The sequence below is a fragment of the Balaenoptera physalus genome, assembly GCF_965194825.1.
Source record: "Balaenoptera physalus genome assembly, chromosome: 20".
Lineage (NCBI taxonomy): Eukaryota > Metazoa > Chordata > Mammalia > Artiodactyla > Balaenopteridae > Balaenoptera > Balaenoptera physalus.
This window is the reverse complement of record NC_138901.1, coordinates 58517739-58542259: the sequence shown is the minus strand read 5'-3', so window position 1 is coordinate 58542259 and position 24521 is coordinate 58517739. Positions and strand designations below refer to the sequence as shown.

At 53.2% G+C, this 24521-nt stretch overlaps 1 long non-coding RNA gene across 1 annotated transcript in view; it reads right to left on the bottom strand.

Moving 5' to 3' along the window:
- LOC309650283 overlaps positions 1 to 24521 on the bottom strand; it is a 490920-nt gene that overhangs the window by 217162 nt on the left and 249237 nt on the right. The window contains exon 10 of the long non-coding RNA XR_014257498.1: positions 4328 to 4513. This is a non-coding gene — a long non-coding RNA (uncharacterized lncRNA). The remainder of the gene's footprint in view (positions 1 to 4327; positions 4514 to 24521) is intronic.

Below are 24521 nucleotides of genomic sequence, written 5' to 3'. Positions count from 1 at the left end.
TTGGTTGGAGCATTTAGTCCATTCACGTTTAAGGTAATTATCGATATGTATGTTCCTATGACCATTTTCTTAATTGTTTTGGGTTTGTTTTTGTAGGTCCTTTTCTTCTCTTGTGTTTCCCACTTAGAGAAGTTCCTTTAGCATTTGTTGTAGAGCTGGTTTGATGGTGCTGAATTCTCTTAGCTTTTGCTTGTCTGTAACGCTTTTGATTTCTCCATCAAATCTAAATGAGATCCTTGCCGGGTAGAGTAATCTTGGTTGTAGGTTCTTCCCTTTCATCACTTTAAGTATATCATGCCACTCCCTTCTGGCTTGTAGAGTTTCTGCTGAGAAATCAGCTGTTAACCTTATGGGAGTTCCCTTCTATGTTATTTGTCGTTTTTCCCTTGCTGCTTTCAATAATTTTTCTTTGTCTTTAATTTTTGCCACTTTGATTACTATGTGTCTCGGCGTGTTTCTCCTTGGGTTTATCCTGTATGGGACTCTCTGCGCTTCGTGGACTTGGGTGGCTATTTCCTTTCCCATGTTAGGGAAGTTTTCGACTATAATCTCTTCAAATATTTTCTCTGGTCCTTTCTCTCTCTCTTCTCCTTCTGGGACCCCTATAATGTGAATGTTGTTGCGTTTAATGTTGTCCCAGAGGTCTCGTAGGCTGTCTTCATTCCTTTTCATTCTTTTTTCTTTAGTCTGTTCCACAGCAGTGAATTCCACCATTCTGTCTTCCAGGTCACTTATCCGTTCTTCTGCCTCAGTTATTCTGCTATTGATTCCTTCTAGTGTAGTTTTCATTTCAGTTATTGTATTGGCCATCTCTGTTTGTTTGTTCTTTAATTCTTCTAGGTCTTTGTTAATCATTTCTTGCATCTTCTCTATCTTTGCCTCCATTCTTATTCCGAGGTCCTGGATCATCTTCACTATCATTATTCTGAATTCTTTTTCTGGAAGGTTGCCTATCTCCACTTCATTTATTTGTTTTCCTGGGGTTTTTTCTTGTTCCTTCATCTGGTATATAGCTCTCTGCCTTTTCATCTCGTCTATCTTTCTGTAACTGTGGTTTTTGGTCCACAGGCTGCAGGATTGTAGTTTTTCTTGCTTCTGCTGTCTGCCCTCTGGTGGTTGAGGCTACCTAAGAGGCTTGATGGGAGGCTCTGGTGGTGGGTAGAGCTGACTGTTGCTGTGGCGGTCAGAGCTCCGTAAAACTTTAATCCACTTGACTGTTGATGGGTGGGGCTGGGTTCCCTCCCTGTTGGTTGTTTTGCCTGAGGCAACCCAACACTGGAGCCTACCTGGGCTCTTTGGTGGGGCTAATGGCAGACTCTGGGAGGGCTCACGCCAAGGAGTACTTCCCAGAACCTCCACTGCCAGTGTCCTTGTCCCCACGGTGAAACAGAGCCAGCCCCCGCCTCTGCAGGAGACCCTCCAACACTAGCAGGTACATCTGGTTCAGTCTCCCCCGGGGTCACTGCTCCTTCCCCCGGGTCCCAATGCGCACACTCTTCCGTGTGCGCCCTCCAAGAGTGGGGTCTCTGTTTCCCCCAGTCCTGTCGAAGTCTTGCAATCAATTCCTACTAGGCTTCAAAGTCTGATTCTCTATGAATTCCTCCTCCCGTTGCTGGACCCCAAGGTTGGGAAGCCTGACGTGGGGCTCAGAACCTTCACTCCAGTGGGTGGACTTCCGTGGAATAAGTGTTCGCCAGTCTGTGAGTCACCCACCCAGCAGTTATGGGATTTGATTTTACTCTGATTGCGCCCCTCCTACCGTCTCACTGTGGCTTCTCCTCTGTCCTTGGACGTAGGGTATCCTTCTTGGTGAAGTCCAGTGTCTTCCTGTCGATGATTGTCCAGCAGCCAGTTGTGATTCTGGTGCTCTCGCAAGAGGGAGTGAGAGCACGTCCTTCTACTCCGCCATCTTGGTTAATCCCTCACACCTCAATGTTTTTTAAATGCTGGTAGATAGCACTACAACAATAGTTGTAGGTGAATTTAAATAAACTCTGTCAGTTCATGATTAATGAGGTAGACCAAAATATGTAAGAGTGCATGCAATATAATAAATTATATGGTCAGTCTGATCAATAGATCTCAAACACAATACTCTCATATTAGAGAAGACTTCTTTGTGTATTCCCATGAAACTCTTACAACTGATTATTTATTAGGCCACCAAGGAACTAATAAAATAAAATAAAACAAAAGAAAATAGGGCCAAACACATTGTGAACACTCAGTAAATGTTGGCTGTCAATTATAGTAATAATAATATGACTATTATTATCATAAGAATAATAATAATTATGAGAAGCATTTCTAGATGGAGACAACCATTCCATCTTCATCACGGTCAAGGGCCATGAACAGGGCAAAGATTAATATTTTGGTTTTTAGTCCTATGTTTATGGGGTGCTAGAGTCTCCCCAAGGCATTGAGATTATTTCTACTGTGAGACTGTAGGCAGGGTCCAGCCTCCATCCCCATCCCTCTGGAAAGGAACTGGCCTCAAACCTTCCCACTCAAGTCTGGGCGTGTTGGGGTGTCTCATCGTGCCCAGATAACCAAAGGAAACAAGGAAAAAGCCAAACATGCCCCGGGCCATTCTCTCCCCAGGCGTGATGGACCACCACTTGGTCCTGCACCAGCTGCGCTATAACGGGGTCCTGGAGGGCATCCGGATTTTCAGGAAAGGGTTCCCCAGCCGGATCCTCTATGTTGACTTCAAACAGCGGTAGGTCACCTGTCTTTTCAGCTCTCTCCTTTTGAGGGTACCTTTTGCATTCCCCACAGGCACTCCTGGAGCTGGGTGTTTGGTGAGCTCACAAGCCTCCCAGGGTTTCCCTGGGATTCTTGACTTTTTTTTTTTAGTAACCTTAGTGAGATCTTTTATTTATTCATTTTTTTGGTTATGATTTTTTTTTAAGTAAATTATAATTACATTTTTTTTTTATTTTTTATTTATTTATGGCTGTGTTGGGTCTTTGTTTCTGTGCGAGGGCTTCCTCCAGCCGCGGCAAGTGGGGGCCACTCTTCATCGTGGTGCATGGGCCTCTCACTATCGCGGCCTCTCTTGTTGAGGAGCACAGGCTCCAGACACACAGGCTCAGCAATCGTGGCTCACGGGCCCAGTCGCTCCGCGGCATGCGGGATCCCCCCAGACCAGGGCTCGAACCTGCGTCCCCTGCACTGGCAGGCAGACTCTCAACCACTGCACCACCAGCGAAGCCCCGGTTATGATTTTTTTTAACTTTTTATTTTATATTGGAGCATGGGTGATTAACAATGTTGTGTTAGTTTCAGGTGTACAGCAAAGTGATTCAGTTATACATGTATCTATTTTTTTTTCAAATTCTTTTCCTGTTTAGGCTGTTTCATAATATTGAGCAGAGTTCCCTGTGCTATACAGTAGGTCCTTGTTGGTTATCTGTTTTATATACAGCAGTGTGTACATGTCAATCCCAAACTCCCTAACTATCCCTGCCCATTCCCGACCCTAACCTGGGATTCTTTTGCTGGGGAGATGACCCTATGCAGAGGGCTGGGCTGGCCCCAAGTGATTCCAAGGTCAGCTCCCAGACCACTCTGGAGAAGGAGAAGAGTGAGATGAAGATGGAGACTGATGACCTGGCCAGTAACATCGAGACCATCTCCAAGTCAAAGGTACCTGATGCTTCTGCAAACGCTACGCAGTACATCCACCTGCCCGGTGGGCGTGTGTAGTTCACTGCCTCCAACTCACTGCATGTTCCAAACAGAAACCCTCTCCCACTCCCACCTACTCCTCGTTCCCCAAATTCATTCAAGTCACCCAAACCCTGATCCAAAGATCTGCTACCACTCAAGGTCTTATCACCCATACAGTCTTTCCCGAAAACTTCCAATCCGTCTGGCATTTTCTAGAACTAAACTCGTGGATGGATTGCACCAAGGAGCCTTGCTGGGCCCACCACCTTCTTAGCCCACAATATTAGTCCTGGGGAGGCAGAGCCAGTGTGACATTATGCATGACATCAGGGGTGGATCCAGGTTTTGTGGCGCTTGAAGCACATAAAATTCAGGAGAGGAGGGCCTCTTTAAGAAAAATGTACACAACATTATGAATACAAAATGAAGCATGAAAGTAAATATTTACTTAGAATGAGAAAAATAAGCCACAAATTACTGGTGCTTTGGAGACTCAGGTCATGGTCTTCTGAGAACTCTTCTGGCCATGTGCCGGAAATGCCTACCTAGAAATATATTCTTGTTTGCACCCAGCTTCCCATCTTCATCTAGAACCTTCTGCATTATCTGGGGCCCATGCAAAAGAGGGACCTGAAGCTTAAACTTCACCCACCTCTGCATGTAACTTCCAAGGAAAGGCTTCCTCAGACAGCAACTTGTGCTCCTGAATTCAAGAGCTACCCTCATTCCTGGGTGCTCGAGGCTGCACTTGGGTGGCTCAGCTGGACTGGAAAAAGCAGTGACCCCAGATGAGGGGCCGTGGGCCTCCTGCAGAGGGTTGCCCAAAAGGTCCGGGTGTCTGTGGAGAAAAGAAACAGGAGATTTGGATCAGAGAATTAAAGTGGCCTCCATGGTACCCCTTGCTGTCCTTGTTTAGGGTCTGGGTTCACACTGCCCATGATTTCTCTTGATTTCTTCCTCACTCCCTGACTGCAACTCCTTTTTCTCTCTTTCTGATTTCCCCATTTTTCTGCCCTTCTTGGGTTTTGTCTCCCTCTAAGAAGTTGTGTTTGTATTCTCTCTCTCTCTCTCTCTCTCTCTCTCCCTCTCCCCAAGCCAGGCCAGGTTGCTGAGTTACAAGAAACCCCAGGATCACGCACATGCTGTGCCTATCAACAGCACCTCTTTACAACCTCCCTGTCACCACCACTGCTGTCTGCTTTCCGTTTTCAATTTTTAAATACAGTGCCAGAGGCACTTTATATTGCTTTATATGTTTAAAGTTGGTATAGCCTTTGATCTTTCTCCTTGTGAGTCAACATCCCTTGTCCAACTCCCCTGATTTAATTATTTCATGTTCATATGTCTTCTTCTCAAAGATACCCTAAGCTCCTTGAGGGTTTCCTTTGAATCTAATATCCCTTCCTCTCCTGCTACCATATCACACTTGGCAGTCTAAAGACGAATACATGCTTGATGTATTTATTTTATGTTATATGAGGTGAGAGGAGGAAGGAAGAGGTCTACAACATATATGAGGTTTTTAAACAAACTTCAAAAAAAATACAGGCCATCTGGAGGCTGTGGGGTGAATCCCCCCATGCCATCTCCTTTTTAATAATTAAATAAAATGCTCAACACCATCACCTGAATATATTGCTTGCACACAGGCATATCAGAAAGTAATATTATTCACATCAGTAGAATTACTATACTGTAAGAAGATCCCATGGTTCCTTTGAGTGTCATCTTCTCAAAGGTTTGTTTACAAACCAGTAAATACTTATCTATCAAAAGCTGATGTTCCAAGATATTGGTGATTAAGCAGCAATCACACATAAAAATAAAGAAAACCTGAAATGACCAATTTTTTAAACTGACCTTTATGTGTTCTGTATTTTTATTCTTATTTTACCTAATGAGAAGCTAAACTGTCGAACGGTTCAATACTGGGCACCAGGGACCCATTCTTCCCATTCATGTGGGCTTTTTCTTTTCTTTTCAAAGAGTAATGTGGAAAGAATGTGCCGGACTGTGGAAGACCAATTTAATGAAATCAAGGCCAAGGATGACCAACAGACACAGTTAATTCATGATCTGAACGTGCAGAAGGCGAGGCTGCAGACCCAAAATGGTGAGGATGGGCAGGGCCCGGTGGTCCCACTGGGCCGTGGGAGAGGGTGGTCCAAACTCTGACACGGGGCCATATCTGTTTGCCAGGGGAGCGGAGCCACCGAGTGGAAGAGAAGAAGGCTGTGATTTCACAGCTAACCAAAAGCTAGCAGGCCCTCACCCGGCAGCTGGAGGAGCTTAAGAGGCAGCGAGAAGAAGAAACCAAGGTAAGGATGGTTGCCTCTGTTTAGGAAGGCAGAGTCAGGTAGAACCTGAGAAGTCACAAGGCCGACTGGGGGCGCTGCTGCATCATGAAGTCTGATGCTCCTCCTCTCTTCCTTGGAGTAGAAGGAACCTGTTCTTGGAGGTTACAGGACCTTGGCATTGGATCTCCTTCTTCAGAGCTAGAAAACTCTCCCAGGGTGCTCCATCCCCAGAGCTCCTCTCTTCCCCACTGGAGGGGCTGATAAACTCCCCTCCCCAGCCAGGGGTATCCCCTCCCCATCACTGTACTAGCTTGGGCATCTCTGCCTCTGTGCATTCTTTCACTCTGCCCAGCAATTCATCCCAGCCCCTTGAAATGCCCTCCTCTTTCTCCTTCATCACTCTTGGTGTATCACCAGCTACAACACCCACATTTAAGCCCCCCTCCTGCAAAAGACCACATTTGGAGCATCCTTGGGACATTTGCATAAACATGAACACCATTATCACCCTCTTGACGTCAATATCAAGATATTTATGTTTATAATTCATGTCTTCCCACTAATCTGTAAACTTCTAAAGGGCAAGAATTATTTTTCCCCACTGTCACGGTAAACAGTAAGTACAGCACACAGAACAGTGCACACAGTAGGTGCTTAGTAAATGCTGTTGATGGGTGTTTGAGCACTAGAATAGGAATCCAGAAGTCCGCAAAACTGCATGAGTGTAATTCTGAGGTTACCATGTGCCAGCTAAAACTTACAGGGCAGTCTCTTGGAATTCCACCACATTCCATCTGCCCCTTCCAAAAAAGAAGTGCTATATTTGTCTCCCATCTTCCTATTATAGGGTAGGGGTATTTGGTAGACTGGGTGGAGGCAGGGGGAGTGGAGAGAACCAGAACCTGAGAAGGTCCATTACAGGAGCAAGGCTGTCCTCTGGCCAGGATGCAGCTAAGCTTTTCTTCCTGGGCAAAATTTTGTTGTTTACTTGTGTCTTTAAAAGGATAAAAATGTATGAGTTATTGCACTGGGTTGACCAGAAAGTATTTTGTGACCATTATAATGAGAGCTACATTGTCTTCCCGACCAGGTGGGAGTGAGTGATGGAGGCCTCTGGGCATGTCCCCCTCCTGCTTGGGAAGAGGTGGCAGAGCTGTGGAAACGGCATAGCTCATGTCAGAGTTCCCGGGTGGGGACACAGCCCACTGGTGACACCAAAAGATGCTTTTGGGGTTTTCATGGTCACAGTACTCCATAACACTGCATTAAGTAGTGAGAAAATTATTCCCTTTCCAATTCTACTTCAATTCTTCTGATTAAATAAGGAAAAGGTCTCACTTTGGATACCATCTCTCTAACACTGGTGTATCTTCCTCATTAAGACGCAGAGAGTAGGCCTCAGACACAGAGGCACAGCAGCAAAGTACTTCACCAGGAGGTGATAACACCGCCTTACCTCCATTGCATTTATTATGGTTATCTTCTGTTTATGGCAAATGTTAATGGTTTTCCATTTAAATAAATATATTTAAATATAATAAAGTAGTCAACTTTTTAAAAAAAGAAGTAAATAAAACAGGAGATATACTGCTACAGCAAAGTTTGTGAAGGCAGCAAGGGAGTGATTCAAGTTGGGAAACACTGGTTGAAACAAAAAGACCTTAACTTGGAAAATGGCCACACATTTTTGCAATTTGTCACCACTGTGATTCCGCAGGCCAAGAGCGCCCTGGCCCACGCCCTGCGGTCCTCCCGCCACGACTGTGACCTGCTGCGGGAACAGTATGAGGAGGAGCAGGAAGCCAAGGCCGAGCTGCAGAGGGCGCTGTCCAAAGCCAACAGCGAGGTGGCCCAGTGGAGGACCAAGTACGAGACGGACGCCATCCAGCGCACAGAGAAGCTGGAGGAGGCCAAGCAGGGGCTCCCAGGTTACAGGAAGAGAGACGACCCTAAGACACAAGGGAAGGGACAGAGGACAGACCTTCTCTTCCTCCCCAGGCCTGTGAGTTTTCTTAAACACGCAGACCTGCTCTCCCTGCCCCTCTCCCAGGGTACTTGCCCATGGCGCCTCCTAGGTGACTGCTTTGCACATTTGGGGATTCTTCAGGTGACACTTACTGTCCAATCATCAAACTCTAGGTCTTATCAAGTTCCAGTCCTTCATAGATGGCTCAATTTCCCTTCTGATCGGATAATTACTTCTGAAATGGTCCACCTTTGTCAACAACAAACCTGGTTCTCTTAGGAAAAAACTGGCCCAGAGGCTCCAAGAAGCAAAGGAAAACACAGAGAATGTGAGCTCCAAGTGTGCTTCCTTGGAGAAAACCAAGCAGAGGCTCCAGGGAGAGGTGGACGACCCGATGCTGGATTTGCAGCGGGCCAACACCGCCTACGCCTGCTGCACAAGACGCGGAGGAACTTCGATAAGGTCCTTCCCACCGATTGATGGTAGCCGCCATGCAAAACACGTGTGAGATGCAGACCTTCGGGGCGGCCCCCAGCATTCTCCCCATCACAGATATATAACAGCCCCCAGCTGTCTCAGCAAAACAGGTATGTGACAGTCCCCATCTCTCTCCCCATCACAGGTGTGTGACATGCCCCAGCTGTCTCCCCATCACAGGTGTGTGAGAGGCCCCAGCTCTCTCCCCATCACAGGTGAGTGATAGCCCCAAGCTCTCTCCACATCACTTTTGTGTGACAGCCACCAGCACTCTCCCCATCACAGGTATGTGACAGCACCCAACTCTCTCCCTATCACAGGTATGTGAGCGCCCCCACCTTCCACCGCATTACAGTGGCCTGACAGCTGCCAACTCCCTCCCCATCACAGGTATGTGACAGCCCCCAGCTGTCTCCGCATCACAGGTATGGGACAGCCTCCAGCTCTCTGCCCATCAGAGATATTTTAAAGTCCCCATCTCTCTCCGCATCACCGGTGAGTGACAGCCCCCAGCACCCTTCCCAATCTCATGTATGTGACAGCCCCCAGCTCTCTCCCCAGCAAAGGTATTTGACAGTCCCCATCTCTCTCCCCATCACAGGTGTCTGACAGCCCCCAGCTCTCTCCCCATCACAGGTGAGTGACAGCCCCCAGCTCTCTCCCCATCACAGGTGAGTGACAGCCACCAGCTCTCTCCCCATCACAGGTGTGTGACAGCCCCCAGCTCTCTCCCCATCACAGGTGTTTGACAGTCCCCATCTCTCTCCCGATCACAGGTGTGTGAAAGCCCCCAACTCTCCTCCCATCACAGGTATGTGACAGACCCCAGTATCTCCATATCACAGGTATGTGACAGCCACTAGTTGTCTCCGCATCACAAGTATGTGTGAGCCCCAGCTCTCTCCCCATCACAGGTGTTTGACAGTCCCCATCTCTCTCCCCTTCACAGGTGTGTGACAGCCCCCAACTCTCTCCCTATCACAGGTGAGTGACAGCCCCCAGGATTCTCCCCATCACAGGTGTTTGACAGTCCCCATCTCTCTCCCCTTCACAGGTGTGTGACAGCCCCCAACTCTCTCCCGATCACAGGTGAGTGACAGCCCCCAGAACTCTGCCCATCACAGGTGTGTGACAGCCCCCAGCTCTCTCCCCATCACAGGTGAGTGACAGCCCCCAACTCTCTCCCCATCACAGGTAAGTCACAGCCCCCAGCTGTCTACCCATCACAGGGGCCTGACCGCCGCCAACTCTCTCCCCATCACAGATATGTAATAGCCCCCAGCTCTCTCCCCATCACAGGTGAGTGACAGACCCCAGCTCTCCCCATGATAGGTATGTCACAACCCACAGCTATGTCCGCCTCATAGGTGCGTGACAGCCCCAACTCTCTCCCCATCACAGGTATATGACAGGCCCCAGCTGTCTCCCCATCACAGGTGTGTGACCGTCCACAGCTGTCTCCATATCACAGGTGCGTGACAATGCCCACCTATCTCCCTTTCACAGGTGGGTGACAGCCCCCAGCTCTCTCCCCTTTACAGATGAGTGACAGCCGCCATCTCTCTCCCCATTACAGGTGAGTTAAGCCCCCAGCTCTCTTCACATCACAGGTGAGTGACAGCCCCCAGCTATCTCCACATCACAGGTGTTTGACAACCCCCAGCTCTCTGTCCATCGCAGGTGATTGTAAGCGCCCAGCTCTCTCCGCATGACAGGTATGAGACAGCCCCCACCTCTCTCAGCATCACAGGTGCCTGACAGCCCCCAACTCTCTCCCCACCATAGGTATGTGACAGCCCACAGCTGTCTCCACATAACAGGTATAGGACAATCCCCAGCTCTCTCCCCATCACAGGTGAGTGACAGCCCCCAGCTCTCTCCCCATCAGAGGTATTTGACAGTCGCCAGCTGTCACCGCATCACAGTTGCCTGAAAGCCCCAAACTCTCTCCCCATCACAGGTGTGTGACCATCCCCAGCTGTCTCCATATCAGAGGTGCGTGACAGCCCCAACTCTCTCCCCATCACAGGTAAGTAACGGCGCCCAGCTCTCTCCCCATCACAGGTATGTGACAGCCCCCAGCTGTCTCAACACCACAGGTATGTGACAGTCCCCATCTCTCGCCCCATCACAGGTGTGTGACAGCCCCCAAATCTCTCCCAATCACAGGTATGTTAAGGCCACCAGCTCTCTCCGCATCACAGGTATGTAACAGCCCCCAGCTTTCTCCCCATCATAGGTGTTTGACAGTCCCCAACTCTCTGACAATCACAGGTATGTGACAACCCCAAGCTCTCTCCCCATCACAGGTATGTGACCGTCCCCAGCTGTCTCCGTATCACAGGTGCGTGAAAACGCACAGCTCTCTCCCCTTCACAGGTGAGTGACAGCCCCCAGCACCCTTCCCAATCACCGGTATGTGACAGCCCCCAGCACTCTCCCCATCACAGGTGTTTGATAGTCCCCATCTCTCTCCCCATCACAGATGTGTGACAGCACCCAGCTCTCTCCCAATCACAGGTATGTGAGACCCCCCAGCTGTCTCCGCATTACAGGTGCCTGACAGCCCCCATCTCTCTCCCCATCACAGGTATATGACAGCCCCCACCTGTCTCCACATCACAGGTATGTGACAGCCTCCAGCTCTCTCCCCATCAGAGATGTTTGACAGTGCGCATCTCTCTCCGAATCACAGTTATATGACTGCCCCCAGATCTCCCCCATCACAGGTGAGTGACAGCCCCCAGCTATCTCCACATCACAGTTGAGTGACAGCCCGAAGCTCTCTCCCCATCACAGTTGATTGTAAGCCCCCAGCTCTCTCCCCATCACAGGTATGTGACAGCCCCCAGGTGTCTCCACCTCACAGGTGCCTAACAGCCCGGAACTCTCACCCCATCACAGGTATGCCACAAACCCCAGCTGTCTCCGCATCACAAGTGCCTGACAGCCCCCAACTCTTTCCCCATCACCGGTGAGTGACAGCCCCCACCACCCTTCCAATCACATATATGTGACAGCCTCCACCTCTCTCCCCAGCACAGGTATTTGACAGTCCGCATCTCTCTCCCCATCACAGGTGTCTGACAGCCCCCAGCTCTCTCCCCATCACAGGTGAGTGACAGCCCCCAGCTATCTCCCCATCACAAGTGAGTGACAGCAGCCAGCTCTCTCCCCATCACAGGTGTGTGAAAGCCCCCAACTCTCTCCCTATCACAGGTATGTGACAGACCCTAGTATCTCCACATCACAGGTATGTGACAGCCACTAGTTGTCTCCGCATCACAAGTATGTGTGAGCCCCAGCTCTCTCCCCATCACAGGTGTTTGACAGTCCCCATCTCTCTCCCCTTCACAGGTGTGTGACAGCCCCCAACTCTCTCCCGATCACAGGTGAGTAACAGCCCACAGCACTCTCCCCATCACAGGTGTGTGACAGCCCCCAGCTCTCTCCCCATCACAGGTGAGTGACAGCCCCCAACTCTCTCCCCATCACAGGTATTTCATAGGCCCCAGCTGTCTCCCCATCACAGGGGCCTGACAGCCCCCAACTCTCTCCCCATCAGAGGTATGTGATAGCCCCCAGCTCTCTCCCCATCACAGGTGAGTGACAGACCCCAGCTCTCCCCATGATAGGTATGTCACAACCCACAGCTATGTCCGCCTCATAGGTGCGTGACAGCCCCAACTCTCTCCCCATGACAGGTATATGACAGGCCCCAGCTGGCTCCACATCACAGGTATGTGACAACCCCAAGCTCTCTCCCCATTATAAGTATGTGACATCCCCCAGCTGTCTCCAAATCACAGGTATGTGACAACCCCAAGCTCTCTCCCCATCACAGGTGTGTGACCGTCCACAGGTGTCTCCATATCTCAGGTGCGTGACAACGCCCAGCTATCTCCCTTTCACAGGTGGGTGACAGCCCCCAGCTCTCTCCCCTTCACAGATGAGTGACAGCCGCCATCTCTCTCCCCATTACAGGTGAGTGACAGCCCCCAGCTCTCTTCACATCACAGGTGAGTGACAGCCCCCAACTCTCTCCCCATCGCTGGTATCTGACAGCCCCCAGCTCTCTCCGAATCACAGGAGTCTGACAGCGCCCAGCTCTCTCCCCATCACAGGTGAGTGATAGCCCCAAGCTCTCTCCACATCACTTTTGTGTGACAGCCACCAGCACTCTCCCCATCACAGGTATGTGACAGCACCCAGCTCTCTCCCTATCACAGGTATGTGAGCGCCCCCACCTTCCTCCGCATTACAGGTGCTTGACAGCTGCCAACTCTCTCCCCATCACAGGTATGTGACACCCCCGCTGTCTCCGCATCACAGGTATGGGACAGCCTCCAGCTATCTCCCCATCAGAGATGTTTTAAAGTCCCCATCTCTCTCCACATCACACGTATGTGACAGCCCCCAGGTCTCCCCCATCACAGGTGAGTGATAGCCCCCAGCTATCTCACCATCACAGGTGTTTGACAACCCCCAGCTCTCTGTCCATCGCAGGTGATTGTAAGCCCCCAGCTCTCTCCGCATGACAGGTATGTGACAGCCCCCACCTCTCTCAGCATCACAGGTGCCTGACAGCCCCCAACTCTCTCCCCACCATAGGTATGTGACAGCCCCCAGCTGTCTCCACATAACAGGTATGGGACAACCCCCAGCTCTCTCCCCATCACAGGTGAGTGACAGCCCCCAGCTCTCTCCCCATCAGAGGTATTTGACAGTCGCCAGCTGTCACCGCATCACAGTTGCCTGAAAGCCCCAAAATCTCTCCCCATCACAGGTGTGTGACCGTCCCCAGCTGTCTCCACATCACAGGTATGTGACAGCCCCCAGCTGTCTCCCCAGCACAGGTATTTGAGAGTCCCCATCTCTCTCCCCATCACAGGTGTCTGACAGCCCCCAGCTCTCTCCCCTTCACAGGTGAGTGACAGCCCCCAACTCTCTCCGCATCACAGGGGCCTGACAGCCCCCAAGTCTCTCCCTGTCACAGGTATGTGATAGCCCCGAGCTCTCTCCCCATCACAGGTGAGTGACAGACCCCAGCTCTCCCCATGATAGGTATGTGACAACCCACAGCTATGTCCGCCTCATAGGTGCGTGACAGCCCCAACTCTCTCCCCATCACAGGTATATGACAGGCCCCAGATGTCTCCACATCACAGGTATGTGACACCCCACAGCTCTCTCCCCATTATACATATGTGACATCCCCCAGCTGTCTCCAAATCACAGGTATGTGACAACCCCAAGCTCTCTCCCCATAACAGGTGTGTGACCGTCCACAGCTGTCTCCATATCACAGGTGCGTGACAACGCCCAGCTATCTCCCTTTCACGGGTGGGTGACAGCCCCCAGCTCTCTCCCCTTCACAGATGAGTGACAGCCGCCATCTCTCTCCCCATTACAGGTGAGTGACAGCCCCCAGCTCTCTTCACATCACAGGTGAGTGACAGCCCCCAGCTCTCTCCCCATAGCAGATATCTGAGAGCCCCCAGCTCTCTCCACATCACAGGTGAGTGATAGCCCCAAGCTCTCTCCACGTCACATTTGTGTGACAGCCACCAGCACTCTCCCCATCACAGGTATGTGACAGCACCCAGCTCTCTCCCTATCACAGGTATGTGAGCGCCTCCACCTTCCTCCGCATTACAGGTGCTTGACAGCTGCAAACTCTCTCCCCATCACAGGTATGTGACACCCCCGCTGTCTCCGCATCACAGGTATGGGACAGCCTCCAGCTCTCTCCCCATCAGAGATGTTTTAAAGTCCCCATCTCTCTCCGCATCACACGTATGTGACAGCCCCGAGGTCTCCGCCATCAAAGGTGAGTGATAGCCCCCAGCTATCTCCCCATCACAGGTGTTTGACAACCCCCAGCTCTCTGTCCATCGCAGGTGATTGTAAGCCCCCAGCTCTCTCCGCATGACAGGTATGTGACAGCCCCCACCTCTCTCAGCATCACAGGTGCCTGACAGCCCCCAACTCTCTCCCCACCATAGGTATGTGACAGCCCCCAGCTGTCTCCACATAACACGTATGGGACAACCCCCAGCTCTCTCCCCATCACAGGTGAGTGACAGCCCCCAGCTCTCTCCCCATCAGAGGTATTTGACAGTCGCCAGCTGTCACCGCATCACAGTTGCCTGAAAGCCCCAAAATCTCTCCCCATCACAGGTGTGTGACCGTCCCCAGCTGTCTCCACATCACAGGTATGTGACAGCCCCCAGCTGTCTCCCCAGCACAGGTATTTGAGAGTCCCCATCTCTCTCCCCATCACAGGTGTCTGACAGCCCCCAGCTCTCTCCCCTTCACAGGTGAGTGACAGCCCCCAACTCTCTCCGCATCACAGGGGCCTGACAGCCCCCAAGTCTCTCCCTGTCACAGGTATGTGATAGCCCCGAGCTCTCTCCCCATCACAGGTGAGTGACAGACCCCAGCTCTCCCCATGATAGGTATGTGACAACCCACAGCTATGTCCGCCTCATAGGTGCGTGACAGCCCCAACTCTCTCCCCATCACAGGTATATGACAGGCCCCAGATGTCTCCACATCACAGGTATGTGACACCCCACAGCTCTCTCCCCATTATACATATGTGACATCCCCCAGCTGTCTCCAAATCACAGGTATGTGACAACCCCAAGCTCTCTCCCCATAACAGGTGTGTGACCGTCCACAGCTGTCTCCATATCACAGGTGCGTGACAACGCCCAGCTATCTCCCTTTCACGGGTGGGTGACAGCCCCCAGCTCTCTCCCCTTCACAGATGAGTGACAGCCGCCATCTCTCTCCCCATTACAGGTGAGTGACAGCCCCCAGCTCTCTTCACATCACAGGTGAGTGACAGCCCCCAGCTCTCTCCCCATAGCAGATATCTGAGAGCCCCCAGCTCTCTCCACATCACAGGTGAGTGATAGCCCCAAGCTCTCTCCACGTCACATTTGTGTGACAGCCACCAGCACTCTCCCCATCACAGGTATGTGACAGCACCCAGCTCTCTCCCTATCACAGGTATGTGAGCGCCTCCACCTTCCTCCGCATTACAGGTGCTTGACAGCTGCAAACTCTCTCCCCATCACAGGTATGTGACACCCCCGCTGTCTCCGCATCACAGGTATGGGACAGCCTCCAGCTCTCTCCCCATCAGAGATGTTTTAAAGTCCCCATCTCTCTCCGCATCACACGTATGTGACAGCCCCGAGGTCTCCGCCATCAAAGGTGAGTGATAGCCCCCAGCTATCTCCCCATCACAGGTGTTTGACAACCCCCAGCTCTCTGTCCATCGCAGGTGATTGTAAGCCCCCAGCTCTCTCCGCATGACAGGTATGTGACAGCCCCCACCTCTCTCAGCATCACAGGTGCCTGACAGCCCCCAACTCTCTCCCCACCATAGGTATGTGACAGCCCCCAGCTGTCTCCACATAACACGTATGGGACAACCCCCAGCTCTCTCCCCATCACAGGTGAGTGACAGCCCCCAGCTCTCTCCCCATCAGAGGTATTTGACAGTCCCCAGCTGTCACCGCATCACAGTTGCCTGAAAGCCCCAAACTCTCTCCCCATTACAGGTGTGTGACCGTCCCCAGCTGTCTCCACATCACAGGTATGTGACAGCCCCCAGCAGTCTCCCCAGCACAGGTATTTGAGAGTCCCCATCTCTCTCCCCATCACAGGTGTCTGACAGCCCCCACCTCTCTCCCCATCACAGGTGAGTGACAGCCCCCAGCTATCTCCCCATCACAGGTGAGTGACAGCCGCCAGCTCTCTCCCCATCACAGGTGTGTGACAGGCCCCAGCTCTCTCCCCATCACAGGTGTTTGACAGTCCCCATCTCTCTCCCCATCACAGGTGTGTGAAAGCCCCCAACTCTCTCCCCATCACAGGCATGTGACAGACCCCAATATCTCCACATCACAGGTATGTGACAGCCACTAGTTGTCTCCGCATCACAAGTATGTGTCAGCCCCAGCTCTCTCCCCATCACAGGTGTTTGACAGTCCCCATCTCTCTCCCCTTCACAGGTGTGTGACAGCCCCCAGCTCTCTCCCCATCACAGGTGTTTGACAGTCCCCATCTCTCTCCCCTTCACAGGTGTGTGACAGCCCCCAGCTCTCTCCCCATCACAGGTGAGTGACAGCCCCCATCTCTCTCCCCATCACAGGTATATGAGAGCCCCCAGTTGTCTCCGCATCACAGGGGCCTGACAGCCCCCAAGTCTCTCCCCATCACAGGTATGTGATAGCCCCGAGCTCTCTCCCCATCACAGGTGAGTGACAGACCCCAGCTCTCCCCATGATAGGTATGAGACAACCCACAGCTATGTCCGCCTCATAGGTACGTGACAGCCCCAACTCTCTCCCCATGACAGGTATATGACAGGGCCCAGATGTCTCCACATCACAGGTATGTGACCCCCACAGCTCTCTCCCGATTATACATATGTAACATCCCACAGCTGTCTCCACATCACAGGTATGTGACAACCCCAAGCTCTCTCCCCATAACAGGTGCGTGACCGTCCACAGCTGTCTCCATATCATAGGTGCGTGACAACGCCCAGCTATCTCCCTTTCACAGGTGGGTGACAGCCCCCAGCTCTCTCCCCTTCACAGATGAGTGACAGCCGCCATCTCTCTCCCCATTACAGGTGAGTGACAGCCCCCAGCTCTCTTCACATCACAGGTGAGTGACAGCCCCCAGCTCTCTCCCCATCACAGGTGAGTGATAGCCACAAGCTCTCTCCACATCACATTTGTGTGACAGCCACCAGCACTCTCCCCATCACAGGTATGTGACAGCACCCAGCTCTGTCCCTATCACAGGTATGTGAGCGCCCCCACCTTTCTCCGCATTACAAGTGCCTGACAGCTGCCAACTCTATCCCCATCACAGGTATGTGACAATCCCCAGCTGTCTCCGCATCACAGGTATGTGACAGTCCCCATCTCTCGCCCCATCAAAGGTGTGTGACAACCCACAACTCTCTCCCAATCACAGGTATGTGACAACCCCAAGCTCTCTCCCCATCACAGGTATGTGACAGCACCCAGCTCTCTCTCCATCACAGATGTTTGACAGTCCCCATCTCTCCCCGCATCACAGGTATGTGACAGCCCCCAGATCTCCCCCATCACAGGTGAGTGACAGCCCCCAGCTGTCTCCACATCACAGTTCTGTGACAGCCCCAAGCTCTCTCTCCATCACAGTTGATTGTAAGCCCCCAGCACCCTTCCCAATCGCCGGTATGTGACAGCCCCCAGCTCTCTCCCCATCACAGGTGTTTGATAGACCCCAGCTCTCTCCTCATCACAGGTGCCTGACAGCCCCCACCTGTCTCCACATCACAGGTATCTGACAGCCTCCAGCTCTCTCCCCATCAGAGATGTTTGACAGTCCCCATCTCTCTCCGCATCACAGGTATGTGACAGCCCCCAGATCTCCCCGATCACAGGTGAGTGACAGCCCCCAGCTGTTTCCACATCACAATTGTGTGACAGCCCCAAGCTCGCTCCCCATCACAGTTGATTGTAAGCCCCCAGCTCTCTCCCCATCACAGGTGAGTGACAGCCCCCAGCTCTCTCCCCATCACAGGTGAGTGACAGCCGCCAGCTCTCTCCCCATCACAGGTGTTTGACAGTCCCCATCTCTCTCCCCATCTCAGGTGTGTGACAGACCCCAACTCTCTCCCAATCACAGGTGAGTGACAGCCCCCAGCACTCTCCCCATCACAGGTGTGTGACAGCCCCCAGCTATCTCCCCATCACAGGTGAGTGACAGCCGCCAGCTCTCTCCCCATCACAGGTGTGTGACAGCCCCCAGCTCTCTCCCCATCACAGGTGTTTGACAGTCCCCATCTCTCTCCCCATCACAGGTGTGTGAAAGCCCCCAACTCTCTCCCCATCACAGGTATGTGACAGACCCCAGTATCTCCACATCACAGGTATGTGAGAGCCACTAGTTGTCTCCGCATCACAAGTATGTGTGAGCCCCAACTCTCTCCCCATCACAGGTGTTTGACAGTCCCCATCTCTCTCCCCTTCACAGGTGTGTGACAGCCCCCAACTCTCTCCCGATCACAGGTGAGTAACAGCCCACAGCACTCTCCCCATCACAGGTGTGTGACAGCCCCCAGCTCTCTCCCCATCACAGGTGAGTGACAGCCCCCAACTCTCTCCCCATCACAGGTATGTCATAGCCCCCAGCTGTCTCCCCATCACAGGGGCCTGACAGCCCCCAACTCTCTCCCCATCACAGGTATGTGATAGCCCCCAGCTCTCTCCCCATCACAGGTGAGTGACAGACCCCAGCTCTCCCCATGATAGGTATGTCACAACCCACAGCTATGTCCGCCTCATAGGTGCGTGACAGCCCCAACACTCTCCCCATCACAGGTATATGACAGGCCCCAGCTGTCTCCACATCACAGGTATGTGACACTCCACAGCTCTCTCCCCATTATAAGTATGTGACATCCCCCAGCTGTCTCCAAATCACAGGTATGTGACAACCCCAAGCTCTCTCCCCATCACAGGTGTGTGACCGTCCACAGGTGTCTCCATATCACAGGTGCGTGACAACGCCCAGCTATCTCCCTTTCACAGGTGGGTGACAGCCCCCAGCTCTCTCCCCTTCACAGATGAGTGACAGCCGCCATCTCTCTCCCCATTACAGGTGAGTGACAGCCCCCAGCTCTCTTCACATTACAGGTGAGTGACAGCACCCGACCCTCTCCCCATCGCAGGTATCTAACAGCCCCCAGCTCTCTCCGAATCACAGGAGTCTGAGAGCCCCCAGCTCTCTCCCCATCACAGGTGAGTGATAGCCCCAAGCTCTCTCCACATCACTTTTGTGTGACAGCCACCAGCACTCTCCCCATCACAGGTATGTGACAGCACCCAGCTCTCTCCCTATCACAGGTATGTGAGCGCCCCCACCTTCCTCCGCATTACAGGTGCTTGACAGCTGCCAACTCTCTCCCCATCACAGGTATGTGACACCCCCGCTGTCTCCGCATCACAGGTATGGGACAGCCTCCAGCTATCTCCCCATCAGAGATGTTTTAAAGTCCCCATCTCTCTCCACATCACACGTATGTGACAGCCCCCAGGTCTCCCCCATCACAGTTGAGTGATAGCCCCCAGCTATCTCACCATCACAGGTGTTTGACAACCCCCAGCTCTCTGTCCATCGCAGGTGATTGTAAGCCCCCAGCTCTCTCCGCATGACAGGTATGTGACAGCCCCCACCTCTCTCAGCATCACAGGTGCCTGACAGCCCCCAACTCTCTCCCCACCATAGGTATGTGACAGCCCCCAGCTGTCTCCACATAACAGGTATGGGACAACCCCCAGCTCTCTCCCCATCACAGGTGAGTGACAGCCCCCAGCTCTCTCCCCATCAGAGGTATTTGACAGTCGCCAGCTGTCACCGCATCACAGTTGCCTGAAAGCCCCAAACTCTCTCCCCATCACAGGTGTGTGACCGTCCCCAGCTGTCTCCACATCACAGGTATGTGACAGCCCCCAGCTGTCTCCCCAGCACAGGTATTTGAGAGTCCCCATCTCTCTCCCCATCACAGGTGTCTGACAGCCCCCAGCTCTCTCCCCTTCACAGGTGAGTGACAGCCCCCAACTCTCTCCGCATCACAGGGGCCTGACAGCCCCCAAGTCTCTCCCTGTCACAGGTATGTGATAGCCCCGAGCTCTCTCCCCATCACAGGTGAGTGACAGACCCCAGCTCTCCCCATGATAGGTATGTGACAACCCACAGCTATGTCCGCCTCATAGGTGCGTGACAGCCCCAACTCTCTCCCCATCACAGGTATATGACAGGCCCCAGATGTCTCCACATCACAGGTATGTGACACCCCACAGCTCTCTCCCCATTATACATATGTGACATCCCCCAGCTGTCTCCAAATCACAGGTATGTGACAACCCCAAGCTCTCTCCCCATAACAGGTGTGTGACCGTCCACAGCTGTCTCCATATCACAGGTGCGTGACAACGCCCAGCTATCTCCCTTTCACGGGTGGGTGACAGCCCCCAGCTCTCTCCCCTTCACAGATGAGTGACAGCCGCCATCTCTCTCCCCATTACAGGTGAGTGACAGCCCCCAGCTCTCTTCACATCACAGGTGAGTGACAGCCCCCAGCTCTCTCCCCATAGCAGATATCTGAGAGCCCCCAGCTCTCTCCACATCACAGGTGAGTGATAGCCCCAAGCTCTCTCCACGTCACATTTGTGTGACAGCCACCAGCACTCTCCCCATCACAGGTATGTGACAGCACCCAGCTCTCTCCCTATCACAGGTATGTGAGCGCCTCCACCTTCCTCCGCATTACAGGTGCTTGACAGCTGCAAACTCTCTCCCCATCACAGGTATGTGACACCCCCGCTGTCTCCGCATCACAGGTATGGGACAGCCTCCAGCTCTCTCCCCATCAGAGATGTTTTAAAGTCCCCATCTCTCTCCGCATCACACGTATGTGACAGCCCCGAGGTCTCCGCCATCAAAGGTGAGTGATAGCCCCCAGCTATCTCCCCATCACAGGTGTTTGACAACCCCCAGCTCTCTGTCCATCGCAGGTGATTGTAAGCCCCCAGCTCTCTCCGCATGACAGGTATGTGACAGCCCCCACCTCTCTCAGCATCACAGGTGCCTGACAGCCCCCAACTCTCTCCCCACCATAGGTATGTGACAGCCCCCAGCTGTCTCCACATAACACGTATGGGACAACCCCCAGCTCTCTCCCCATCACAGGTGAGTGACAGCCCCCAGCTCTCTCCCCATCAGAGGTATTTGACAGTCCCCAGCTGTCACCGCATCACAGTTGCCTGAAAGCCCCAAACTCTCTCCCCATTACAGGTGTGTGACCGTCCCCAGCTGTCTCCACATCACAGGTATGTGACAGCCCCCAGCAGTCTCCCCAGCACAGGTATTTGAGAGTCCCCATCTCTCTCCCCATCACAGGTGTCTGACAGCCCCCACCTCTCTCCCCATCACAGGTGAGTGACAGCCCCCAGCTATCTCCCCATCACAGGTGAGTGACAGCCGCCAGCTCTCTCCCCATCACAGGTGTGTGACAGGCCCCAGCTCTCTCCCCATCACAGGTGTTTGACAGTCCCCATCTCTCTCCCCATCACAGGTGTGTGAAAGCCCCCAACTCTCTCCCCATCACAGGCATGTGACAGACCCCAATATCTCCACATCACAGGTATGTGACAGCCACTAGTTGTCTCCGCATCACAAGTATGTGTGAGCCCCAGCTCTCTCCCCTTCACAGGTGTGTGACAGCCCCCAACTCTCTCCCGATCACAGGTGAGTAACAGCCCACAGCACTCTCCCCATCACAGGTGAGTGACAGCCCCCAACTCTCTCCCCATCACAGGTATGTCATAGCCCCCAGCTGTCTCCCCATCACAGGGGCCTGACAGCCCCCAGCTCTCTCCCCATCACAGGTATGTGACAGCCCCCAGGTGTCTCCACCTCACAGGTGCCTAACAGCCCGGAACTCTCTCCCCATCACAGGTATGCCACAAACCCCAGCTGTCTCCGCATTACAAGTGCCTGACAGCCCCCAACTCTTTCCCCATCACCGGTGAGTGACAGCCCCCACCACCCTTCCAATCACATGTATGTGACAGCCTCCAGCTCTCTCCCCAGCACAGGTATTTGACAGTCCCCATCTCTCTCCCCATCACAGGTGTCTGACAGCCCCCAGCTCTCTGCCTATCACAGGTGAGTGACAGCCCCCAGCTATCTCCCCATCACAAGTGAGTGACAGCCGCCAGCTCTCTCCCCATCACAGGTGTATGACAGCCCCCAGCTCTCTCCCCATCACAAGTGTTTGACAGTCCCCATCTCTCTCCCCATCACAGGTGTGTGAAAGCCCCCAACTCTCTCCCGATCACAGGTATGTGACAGACCCTAGTATCTCCACATCACAGGTATATGACAGCCACTAGTTGTCTCCGCATCACAAGTATGTGTGAGCCCCAGCTCTCTCCCCATCACAGGTGTTTGACAGTCCCCATCTCTCTCCCCTTCACAGGTGTGTGACAGCCCCCAACTCTCTCCCGATCACAGGTGAGTAACAGCCCACAGCACTCTCCCCATCACAGGTGTGTGACAGCCCCCAGCTCTCTCCCCATCACAGGTGAGTGACAGCCCCCAACTCTCTCCCCATCAGAGGTATGTCATAGCCCCCAGCTGTCTCCCCATCACAGGGGCCTGACAGCCCCCAACTCTCTCCCCATCACAGGTATGTGATAGCCCCCAGCTCTCTCCCCATCACAGGTGAGTGACAGACCCCAGCTCTCCCCATGATAGGTATGTCACAACCCACAGCTATGTCCGCCTCATAGGTGCGTGACAGCCCCAACTCTCTCCCCATCACAGGTATATGACAGGCCCCAGCTGTCTCCACATCACAGTGATGTGACAGCCCACAGCTCTCTCCCCATTATAGGTATGTGACATCCCCCAGCTGTCTCCCAATCACAGGTATGTGACAACCCCAAACTCTCTCCCCATCACCGGTGTGTGACCGTCCACAGGTGTCTCCATATCACAGGTGCGTGACAACGCCCAGCTATCTCCCTTTCACAGGTGGGTGACAGCCCCCAGCTCTCTCCCCTTCACAGATGAGTGACAGCCGCCATCTCTCTCCCCATTACAGGTGAGTGACAGCCCCCAGCTCTCTTCACATCACAGGTGAGTGACAGCCCCCAGCTCTCTCCCCATGGCAGGAGTCTGACAGCCCCCAGCTCTCTCCCCATCACAGGTGAGTGATAGCCCCAAGCTCTCTCCACATCACTTTTGTGTGACAGCCACCAGCACTCTCCTCATCACAGGTATGTGACAGCACCCAGCTCTCTCCCTATCACAGGTATGTGAGGGCCCCCACCTTCCTCCGCATTACAGGTGCCTGACAGCTGCCAACACTCTCCCCATCACAGGTATGTGACAGCCCACAGCTGTCTCCGCATCACAGGTATGGGACAGCCTCCAGCTCTCTCCCCATCAGAGATGTTTGAAAGTCCCCATCTCTCCCCGCATCACACGTATGTGACAGCCCCCAGGTCTCCCCCATCACAGGTGAGTGATAGCCCCCAGCTATCTCCCCATCACAGGTGTTTGACAACCCCCAGCTCTCTGTCCATCACAGGTGATTGTAAGCCCCCAGCTCTCTCCGCATGACAGGTATGTGACAGCCCCCACCTCTCGCAGCATCACAGGTGCCTGACAGCCCCCAACTCTCTCCCCACCATAGGTATGTGACAGCCCACAGCTGTCTCCACATAACAGGTATGGGACAACCCCCAGCTCTCTCCCCATCACAGGTGAGTGACAGCCCCCAGCTCTCTCCCCATCAGAGGTATTTGGCAGTCGCCAGCTGTCACCGCATCACAGTTGCCTGAAAGCCCCAAACTCTCTCCCCATCACAGGTGTGTGACCATCCCCAGCTGTCTCCATATCACAGGTGCGTGACAGCCCCAACTCTCTCCCCATCACAGGTAAGTGACGGCGCCCAGCTCTCTCCCCATCACAGGTATGTGACAGCCCCCAGCTGTCTCAGCATCACAGGTATGTGACAGTCCCCATCTCTCGCCCCATCACAGGTGTGTGACAACCCACAACTCTCTCCCTATCACAGGTATGTGACAACCCCAAGCTCTCTCCCCATCACAGGTATATGACAGCACCCAGCTCTCTCCCCATCACAGATGTTTGACAGTCCCCATCTCTCCCCGCATCACAGGTATGTGACAGCCCCCAGATCTCCCCCATCACAGGTGAGTGACAGCCCCCAGCTGTCTCCACATCACAGTTCTGTGACAGCCCCAAGCTCTCTCCCCATCACAGTTGATTGTAAGCCCCCAGCACCCTTCCCAATCGCCGGTATGTGACAGCCCCCAGCTCTCTCCCCATCACAGGTGTTTGATAGACCCCAGCTCTCTCCTCATCACAGGTGCGTGACAGCCCCCACCTGTCTCCACATCACAGGTATCTGACAGCCCCCAGCTCTCTCCCCATCAGAGGTATTTGACAGTCCCCAGCTGTCACCGCATCACAGTTGCCTGAAAGCCCCAAACTCT